Source organism: Tympanuchus pallidicinctus, unplaced genomic scaffold (genome assembly GCF_026119805.1).
Source record: "Tympanuchus pallidicinctus isolate F22 unplaced genomic scaffold, pur_lepc_1.0 scaffold22, whole genome shotgun sequence".
NCBI classification, from domain to species: Eukaryota; Metazoa; Chordata; class Aves; order Galliformes; family Phasianidae; genus Tympanuchus; species Tympanuchus pallidicinctus.
In genome coordinates, this window is record NW_026294739.1 from 10,165,861 (window position 1) to 10,176,081 (window position 10,221).

Below are 10,221 nucleotides of genomic sequence, written 5' to 3' on the forward strand. Positions count from 1 at the left end.
GTCTCATTTTATTAAAGACTCTGCTAAATCCATGGCTTTAGCAGAGTCTGATAGCAGTAAGTATCACAGATTAGCTATGGACTAAGAACAAAACTTTGTATCTGTTTTCTTCACCTTTGATCAGCTCCAAATGTCCTATCATTATTATACTGACAGAGGAATTAAATAAGGATCATTTTGCCTTTTCTTTTTTACCTCAAAAACATTCCTTCTGTCAAAAAACTTTTGAGATTTCTTCAGAACTCCACGTAACAGCAAAATCCTACTTTCAGAAATACGTTTCAAGACAACTGAGAATGTTAGCAGAAAGATCTGACGAGGGAAAGTCTTCAAAACTGATGGAGCTCAATGATTCCATAATTAAAAAGAATTAAAAAAAACAATTCAGCAGAAATTCTGAGGAAAGTATTTAAAGTCAAAAAGTTGAGAATCAACGTTTTTCACTTTCTCTCCAAGTACTGAAACATTGCTAAAATGTTATCCGTCTGTGCAGAAGACAGACATGTTCCTGTTTACTACTCGCTCTGAACTAATTCATGAGTAAATTAGCTGCTATCCTAAAAATTCAGACCGCAAATCAACAGGAATTCTGAAACAGCCATATTTTTGGCCCACATTTGAAGGATACTACATTTAAAATACAAAAATATTTTGATTTAGTATTTCAGCATACAATGATCTTGTGTTTGCAAGGACCAGTTACAATAGGTTCTCACTGGACCACCTCATATTCCCTTTAAATGCGTTTGTATTGCCATCAAAGATAATTAATGATCATTTCCTGATTTCAGTATAATGTAAATTACATTAGAAAGTAACCTGTTGTAGAACAGGACATTAAATGAACAAAGAAATATGTTTGAAACCGTTTTAGCATTTTTATTGGACTAGCACAGTCAAATAGCAATAAAAGTGCTGAAGTACAAGAAAAGAGCTCATGTGCAGATTATGTGCAGATTGTTAGGTATTCTAGATGAACACTTCATTTACAGTGCAGTTTTCAAATGTAAAATACACTTTTAGATAAAACAAATGGATGCTTTTAGCACAGACAGGAACCTTGCTAAGTTTTGAGAGTTTTCAGGTATTTATCTACCTGTGCTTGGTTCAGTGTCTCATACAAAAAGGAAGGGACATATGAATATCATCTTTGACTTTCATGTTTCCAAGTTAGGGTTATTTCTTTTATAATTGAAACCCAACATTAAATATCTAAGTCTGACAAGCTCTGTTAAGTGTGCAGACACAAAAAGAAACCCATCCGTCCAGATGGGATTTACTTTTCAAACTGAATGAAAAACTGAAACTGTAGAGAGGCAAGAAAAGACTTTGTTTGGGTAATAGATGTTTGCTCATGTTTGCACTTCATTTAGGCTTCATTCTGCTCCTGTTCCAAGACATTCACATTTTAAATTGGTACTTGATGTGATGCTGACTTCTCTATGGCTATTTCATGCTCTCAATGTGCTCTGTACCAACAGCTTTCCGCATATGAATCAAACCCCTTCTGTCTGGATTAGGTGATAAGAGATACAGATCAAATTCAAAATTAGCAGAAGTTTATGGCCAAAGATTCCTCCCTTCCTCCCTTCTTCCCTTCTTTCCTCCCTCCTTCTCTCCCTTCCTTCCTCCCTTCCTTCCTTCCTTCCTTCCTTTTTCTTTTCCAATTCTGTTCCTGTGCCACTGAGAGGGGAGAAGTGAGCTAAAGGCTGTGCTGAGATCAGCTGCTTGCCCAGTTTAACCACATTAAGCTTGCCATGGAAGAGCTCATTGTGCATTCACAAGTAGATTGTGATTATTTCTAGTGAAACTCAATGCTTTGCAGATGCTGGACTTGTCCAGCCATAGCTTAGGGACTGCCAGGAAATGTGGTTAGTTATTGCTAGTAAATGTCAGTGGGTGGAAATTATTGCCTATTCATTTTAGTTTGTAGAATATAAACCTATAAGATCCTGTAGGATACATGAATGAACCTTTACAATAAATCTACTTCACTCCCTTTCCAGTTTCTCATTTTCTTTTCCGTGAAGGCAGAATAAACTTGTAAATAATTGTGCTTTATTTTACTAGTACTGAAATCTGAATAAAAAGACTTAAACAGGCACAACAGTCAGCTGTACAAAAGACAGTTTTCCAACAGAATATCTGAGCAGTTTATTGAAGCAATATTTTTAGGACAAACTGACTGGATGCGTCTTATGAGGGACACGCTACTTCTACTGTAGGGTATTCATAATGGTTGTGAGTCTTGTTTAACTAACAAATAAACTTCACCATTCTACAGGATGAGGTTTGACAGTCTTTAAAATCTATAGCAACTCCTGTAGCTTTTAGTAGAAATGATTAAGTAGAAAATTGCCTTAAATGTTTCCTGGGTGAGGCAAATGAATGATAATTAAACTGATTAAATGGAAATGCTGTTGTGAGATATTGGCTGCTTTCACATAGAAAATGTACTTTGTAAATATATGAAGAATAAATGGGTCTGATGAGAAAAGTGAGTTATTTGTATAAAATATTTTGACTTTGGGACAGCTCTAACACAGCCACAGTGATTACATTGGAAGTAGTACCTTAATGTAAAACCATCACACCAGCAGACAGAATTTTTGCATAACCCACATGAAATATCAAGTTAGATGAGATTAGTGAGATGAGTATGGCAAGCATATGGCATTCATTGAAAATAACACCAAAAATCAGATGTGTATCCCTTTTTCACTTGCTGAGACTGAATGTCACTAGAAGCCAATTCCTGTCCATGTAAATGCAAAGTAACTTCATGAATAACATGGGATTTTTACTGCTATTCGCTAGGCATGACTGTGTCCCAGACTCCTCTCTCAACATGATTTTTAAATATTTCACTGATTTTTGAGTACTTAGAGAGCTCAGAGTCTCCCTTTCTCCTCTAGGTAAGAACAATTCCGTAAGATGAATCATAAACATTTTGCATATCAGCAAACCAAACCCCTGTGATACAATTATTTACAAGACACAGCGCTTACAAAAAAATTAATTAATGAAGAGTAAAACAGATGAAAGTGAACTCTGCTTCCCCTGTGAGAGCAAGCTGCTTACTTCATTGGAAATTACACTATTTTTCTCCCCATTAAGTCTATAACTGATGGGCTGCATGACGTTTTCCCTCTACCTGGCATATTAGGGCTCCTGCAGTTGGACTAAGGGCTATAAAGGAGCAAGCAGAGCTGTGACTCAGGTATAATGAATGACCTGTCCTCACCTCTACAATGCCCATTGCTCACGTGAGCAGTTTGACAGTGTGCCAATTCTGTACAGCTCTGGCCACCTCATTTTCCCACAGTTACCTTAAACTTAGCCAAGTTAAAGCACTTATGTTCTGGATGACAAGAAAAAGGATATCAGATACAAAAACTGTATGCTAAACTTCAACTGACCTTAAGCTTCCAGATTTGTGAAGAAAGCATAATGCTACCAACTAGGAGAAGACTAAGTGCAACTTACTCAGATTCAGGTTAAATTAATAACTGCTCCTCACTGACACTGTGCTGCTGTGTTTGCATCAGAACACAGCAGACACTCCACAGTGCTTACGGAGTGCTTACCATTCCTATAGTACCGTGTGGAGCAGGGAATGAGAAACAAAGCCTGCCATCAAAACTGCAGGAGAAGGCTGGGTGAGAAATATACAATGTAATTATTATGGCTTAGGCTGATAAGGACACTGGGGCAAATGCCACTCTTCCTGCAAAAGTGTGCCAAGGGATTTGTATAATGCATTATTCCGGACATCAAGCAGCTTTACAGTTCTTCTAGAAGCTCAGATAGCTTTGCAGGCTATGCTATGCAGTATCTATTAAAGGTGAAAGGAGTAGTTACTGAAGCACTAACATTGCTGCATGAAATACAGTTTCACACACATCTGCTCCAAAAATTCACACCAAAGCCACTGATGTGGGCCAGGACATGGGTGGAGAAAAGCATCTATGTGGTAATGCACTGCAATCAGACTTGACAACAGGCAGGAAAATATTTTTCCAGCAATAGGACTGATTAGACATTCACAGCTAGAACTGCAGAGCTGTAGAAATGCAAATGGATTTGTTCCCCATAATGGCAGCAATTACAGCTTTGCTTCATCCTATAGATGGATCAAAGAGAAGAGTAAAGAACTGACATTTCTGCAAACTAGGATTGTTCTTTCATTATTTCTATGCTCCCAGGTTTTATATATACTGGACAAAGCACCCATGAATATACTGCAGTGTACCCTTTTAGGGAGGGAATAATGAGCTATAATATATGGTCTAATAGCTCTTTTCTTTGCTCTAATTTCTCTGCCTCCATGTTCATTTTATGACTTTAGAGATCAGAGAAAAAAGATTACATTCCTAAATGAGCCAGACTGAACATTCCCTTCTTGGGAGGACACTGATATTACATCACTGAGCATTGCCTACTAAAAACTATGGTAACTTTTGTTCTTGATATTGTTATACAGCAGCTGTAGTCAAATTTTTTTTACGCACTAAGACCATTTTACAGAGCATCTGTTTAGATTTCATTGTAAACTGTAAGTTGCAGAAATCCTTTTTTTTTTTTTTTTTTTGTCTTGTAAATCTCATATGGACAATGGATTTCTCAGAATGCTTGCCAGTAGCAGCGTTTTCCATAGGCTGAGCAACAGTGCATAAAATACTGCTCCTATCATACTGGAGAACTCTTTCCTAAAGCAGACAGGACCTCTGGACTTCTACAGACAGGCAGATTTTTTGAAACTATTCAGAAAAGTGGGAAGTACTTGAGAAATAAAGAAACATAAGCTGTTCTAGGTTGCCTGGTGGCATAGTTTCACTTCATTAAGTTAGCAAGTAATTTTGGAATTTATAGACAAAACTTTATAAAGTGCCCTTAAAATCTCTGCTTCCTACAGTCCTTTCTATGCTCACTTAAGTATTGGTTTTGTTGTTGCTATTTATTTTTATTTTTAATGACACTTCAGTGATTTCTGCCCTCTTTTTTCTTTTTCATGATGATTTCTTCTGTAGTAAAACCACTGGTTTATGTTTTGGAACACTGAAAGGGTTAGAGACTGTACAAAACTACTTTCACTTGTCAGACACCGACTGCAGCTAACAGAAATTTGTGCTGTACATGGAAATAATGATGATAATGTTTTGTTTTGTTTTTTTCCCATTAAATGAGTATACAGTAAAAACCAAGCAGAATATGAAAGACAAGACAAAAGAGCACAGCAGAGCTGTCTGAAGTTAAGTACTGATAATAAGAGTTTGGAGAATAAATCTTGATCCTCTCTGATGAAGAAGCCTCAAGACTGGAAATGAATGTTAAATACCACCCAGCCTCATGCAGCCTCATCAGGGCACATCCAGGGCAGCATCAGCAGCTCTGGCCACTTTCCAGAGTCTGCGTATGAACTGCACTTTGCCACCCCCTGCTGTCCAAACCCTAACCAAGCAGTAGTCATTTTGTCCAGTTAAAACCCTGTTCAAAGCAAACGATGTTTCCTGGGCACGGAAATAAAACAGTGGGTATGCCTGTCTTGCAGCGTCATTTTGCTTCACAAAACCTTACACGTGCTCGGCTCTGGGATGTTCCCAGCTCCCAGTACAAACCCAGAAAAGGAGTTGTAAGTATAACTTCAGTATGTTTTGTTTGCCACTTCTCTGGAAACTTTTCACCTGACTGCATTTGGGATGGGACTCAGCCTCAAAAGGATGGGCAGGATTCTGCATAGAAGCCTCTGGCCCACTGTTGCTATCATACAACACCTGGCTTTGACTTAGCCTAAGGAGTCCCTTATGGGATGGATTTTTCCCAACTTTTCCTGCTCTTCCTCACCCTCTTGCAACTCAAGCATAAAGAATAGCCTTGTTTGTTCTAGAATTTGTACCTGCTTCTGGTGATTGACAATGTTTTCAAACTCAAAGTAATTTTAGTGAGTGTTAGAACTTCCAAAGGATAAAAATACATACCCAAAAGCTTCATTTATATTCACTGAAATTTGAATCTATTTGGTGGCATAGAAAGCTGAGCTGTCTGCAACACCTTAGCAGAAGAAAAAACACAGATGAAAGGAGAAATCATGGCACTAAGGATTTTACATTTCTTCTGCACTTTGATGTTCAGCTTTCACTCCACTCCTCACCCGAAGCAAGCTAACACCATGGTGTGTGACTACATGCTTCTAAGTGGTAGAATCTGCCTCCAGGCACCCTTTATAGTCTTCCTTGCTACACTTGAAAAATCGTTGGCCTCCCCAGCATCTGTTTGAGTGACAACAACTAATGCTAAAGAAAGAGAAAGGGCATCCTAAAGGCAATTTTGTCAACTAAAAATCATACATGAGGTTTTTTTTATGGTCTGTGAAGAGAAAATTAAAAATAAGTCATAAAAACATAATGATCGAAGAGATCAAAGAAGGAAGAAAAAGAGGGGAAAGTAACTCTGACACACTTTAAAGGCAGAAACCCCTGCAGAAAAGGAGGTATGAAGGCACAAATGAATCTGCATGGCATCCTGGCACCACACTGTTAAAACTTCCCTTAAGACAGCAGCTTATATAGCACTGCTACAGAAAAAAAAGACAGCATTCCTGCAGGGATATTGGCTGAATAACATGGCAGTGTTTCTATGTTAAAAAAAAAAAAAAAAAAAAAGCAACAAAAGATAAAAAATAAATCCTCAAATAAGATCTTCATTAAATGACATAGGGTTTTTTTTTTTTTTTTTTTTTTTGTTTTTTGTTTTTTGTTTTTTGTTTTTTTGGATTGTGCAGCTTTTAGTTTACATTTGGGTCACGCTTTCCAGCTCTTCACAATGGAGCATCAACAACTGAATGGAATATGAGGTTTCTGAATAATAAGAATATCCCATGGTGTAGCACATTAATTAAAATGCCAAAGATAAAGAGGTTTGTCAATAAAACCAGGCTCGATAGCACAAGGTGTGGCAAAACTCCGAAAAATGTGACTTTGCTTTCCGTCCTCTGTCCCAGCTGTTACCGTGGGTTTTTGTCCTTGAGCACAGTGGGGTTGGTATCTAGAAGCTGCTGTTGAAAAGAAACATATAGGCAGAGTTTGAATAATTATTTCTTTTAAAGCTGGAGTCACCCAGGGCCAGGACCTACTAATGAGAGGAAGAACACAGAGGAGAAAGAGTTTTGAACTGTATGGCTGGAGACTCCTTGTTTATCGCTCATGAGAAGCTAACCTCATGGTGAGCGTCTGTTTCTCCTCAGCAGACGAGGTCTCACCAAGGCTCTTTAACCAGGGGGGACATTACTTGAGAAGTTTTGTGGGAATGTTTGTCCTGCACAAGGGAACGAGCGTGACTATTTTGAAGGAATAAAATCTCAGGTAACCAACTGTCAGTTGTCTTATGTATTTATGATTATGGATTACATGTCAGGTCAACATGTCATTAATAGATTATTCTTTCATTAAAATCAAAACTATTTACAACATCCTTGTTGTGTGTGTGGATGTCATACATAAACACTATATAAGAATCCCCATCCACATTACTCAAAATACAAGTTGATAAAGCTTTTGGGAAGCAGGTAGAAGTTACTTTTTGCGTCTCAACACACTGAGAAAAAAATGACAAAATGTGCTTACAATTATGATCAGATAATTTTTGGCAGGCTTAACTACTACCTTCTCCTTCCCATTTATTTCTGAGTTGTTCATTTGTGAATGCACCAGTTTGACAGCCCCAAAGACAGGGAGCAGCTGTTTGCCTATAAAGGAAATATATTTACAACATTCACTTCCACAAACTGCTCCCGAAAGAGTGCTTCAGTCACACACTTGAGGGCTAACAAGAGGATCAGTAATGTAAAACCCCCAGCATCTTGCCAAGAGTACTAATGAAGCAGCAATTTACCAGTGAATGGTTGGAATTGTATCAGGTTTTGCAGTCTATTTCTTTTACTAGAAGTGCAAGGAGACAACTAGTTCAGGCTTCTGAGTCACTTCCAAGCCCACAAGCGTTACTGTAACTAATGTAGTTTTGTTGGTGATGTGCTCAGATTGTTGTTTCACAATTCTGGTAACTACTTTGCAATACTTTGAAAACTAAGCAAAGTAATTTGAAAACGAGGCTGATTGTTAGCATTCTGACATTAGCCATCATAGCCAGTAATTTTAGCTAATAAACTCCCCAGTTTACTAAAAACTGTTCACCAGAATTGTTTAAGTTACGGTATTATTTGGAGTCCTTGGATTGATGTTTGAAGCAACGTGTAAAGCTGACATGTATTTGATGATTCTTTGCCTTCCCTCACAAGCAGCACTCCAAGCTGTGGGAGCAGTGAGTGGCCCAGCCTATGCAGGCTGGGCTATGCAGGCTAAGGCAGCTGACCTGTCCCAGCACGAACACGGAGCTGCTAATGGCTCTTCCTGAGCCTGCATCCAGCACATGGGGCCCACAGTGTGGGCAGCTGCCCCCACCTCTAGCGTAGCGATGAGCTCCAAAGAAAAATCTTTTTCTTCGACTGCTTGTCTGAGGCTCAGCCAAATGTCTTTGTCCTTCCTTTGTTTTTAAACTGCCGAAAGTCAACTCAAAATGAGCTTGACGTCTCTCCAGCCTCGATGCTCAGCTGAGTCCTGCTTCTCTCGGCTGCCCGGGCAGTTGCCGTGCACGGAGAGACGCCGGCTAGGAGCTAACGAGTGCCGCTTCCCAACCGCCTCCCTTCGCACAGAACCGAGCGGCAGAAGCGGAGGGAAGGCGGCCAGAGCTCTGCGTTAAAGCTCTGCTCTCGGGGGAGCAGCGGTTCCAGCTCGGCTCACGGGCCCGGGGCGCGAGCGAAGCGCGGCCGCCCCCTGCTGCCCGCAGCGCGCCATGCCGGCCGAGGATCGCCTGCAGCAGTTCGGCACGCGAAAGCTTGCCTTGTGCGACATTGCTCTCGCTGCACTGCTGAATGCTAGCGTGAAATACTTCCATCTGCTGTTTGTCTCATTTTCTCTCACTGTAATTTTGACAGCAGTTGTGCGTTGTTGTTTTTTTTTTTAAAAAATTTTTCTTTGATGTCAACTGGAAGTAAATGCTGTCGGGTTGTATCTTTAATAGGGAAAGAGCCTGCAGAAGGTTCAGCTGAACGTGCTGTTACACACGTGACCAAGTTCAACAGCAAGATGGGATCAGTCAGGGTATTATTGAAACCATGAGTAAGGCTCTTGCACCGAATGGCTGACTCACGATCAAACAAATGCTTTTTGCTATATTAGAGGGCTGTTTGGGAAAAGTGCCAAAATGAGATTATGATTTGGACAGGAAATTAGGTTCTGTAGTAACCCAGATACATTTGTAAGCCCTCTGGCTCTGGTGGTGCACTTTGATGCCGGCCTCACCACAGCTGTTCTATCTTCCACTGCACATGTAGATCTGAGCCACCTGTGTGGTGATGGCACAGAACAGCGTTCCAGATACCACAGCTGTGCATCAATCACATGGCTGGAGCAGGGCACTGCCCTTCAAAGTTGTGTCACAGCTCTGCCACTAAGTCCCATCCCTTAACCTGTCAGCGAATGCTTTCCACATCTAAAGAGCTCAAAGTGTTCTGCTTCATAGAAATCAACCTGTACTTGGAAGGTATTTCACAATATTCCAGTGAGAAAGGCTATGTAGCACTCTGGTAACAGGTAACAATGGTATGCCTTCTGGATTCTACATAATAAGTGAGATACAGAGCTAACTGTGGGCTTCTGTATGTACCAGATAAAATAGCATTAATAAGATAACTGAAAAGTGGCTGAATCAAGTCACTCGTCGTGGAAGAGCATGGTGAGTGGAAAACCCACTCATCTGCTGGGCTCACAAAGTAATGAACACTGGTTTGAAATCCATATAGCACTGGGTTACTAATGGCATTCCTCAGAGGTGGATACTGGGAGGTATTTAAAATGTGATCAGAGAAGGCTCAGAGTATCTTGTTCTAACCCTCAAGTTTTCCTTTTTCATTAAAGTTTTCCCTTATAAGGGGTTGGGTTGGATCAGAGATCTCCAGAAGTCAGTTCCACCCTAAATTATTCTGTGATTCTGTGATAAAAAAGAGTGGTGAAGAACAGCTTCACTCAGAATGTTGCTTGAAGGGAGAGAAACTGCAGTCAGCTGTATCCACACCCTGAGGATCAATGGAGGGCAACTGCATAAACAAGATAACATGGTTTGCAAGAGGGCAGAACAACATCAGATAAGTTCTTCTGCTTTCCTGAA

At 39.9% G+C, this 10,221-nt stretch overlaps 1 protein-coding gene across 1 annotated transcript in view; it reads right to left on the reverse strand.

The window, feature by feature from the left end:
- Positions 1–10,221, reverse strand: part of SLC9A9 (solute carrier family 9 member A9) — a 171,051-nt gene that overhangs the window by 143,899 nt on the left and 16,931 nt on the right. The gene's annotated exons all lie outside the window — the stretch shown is intronic.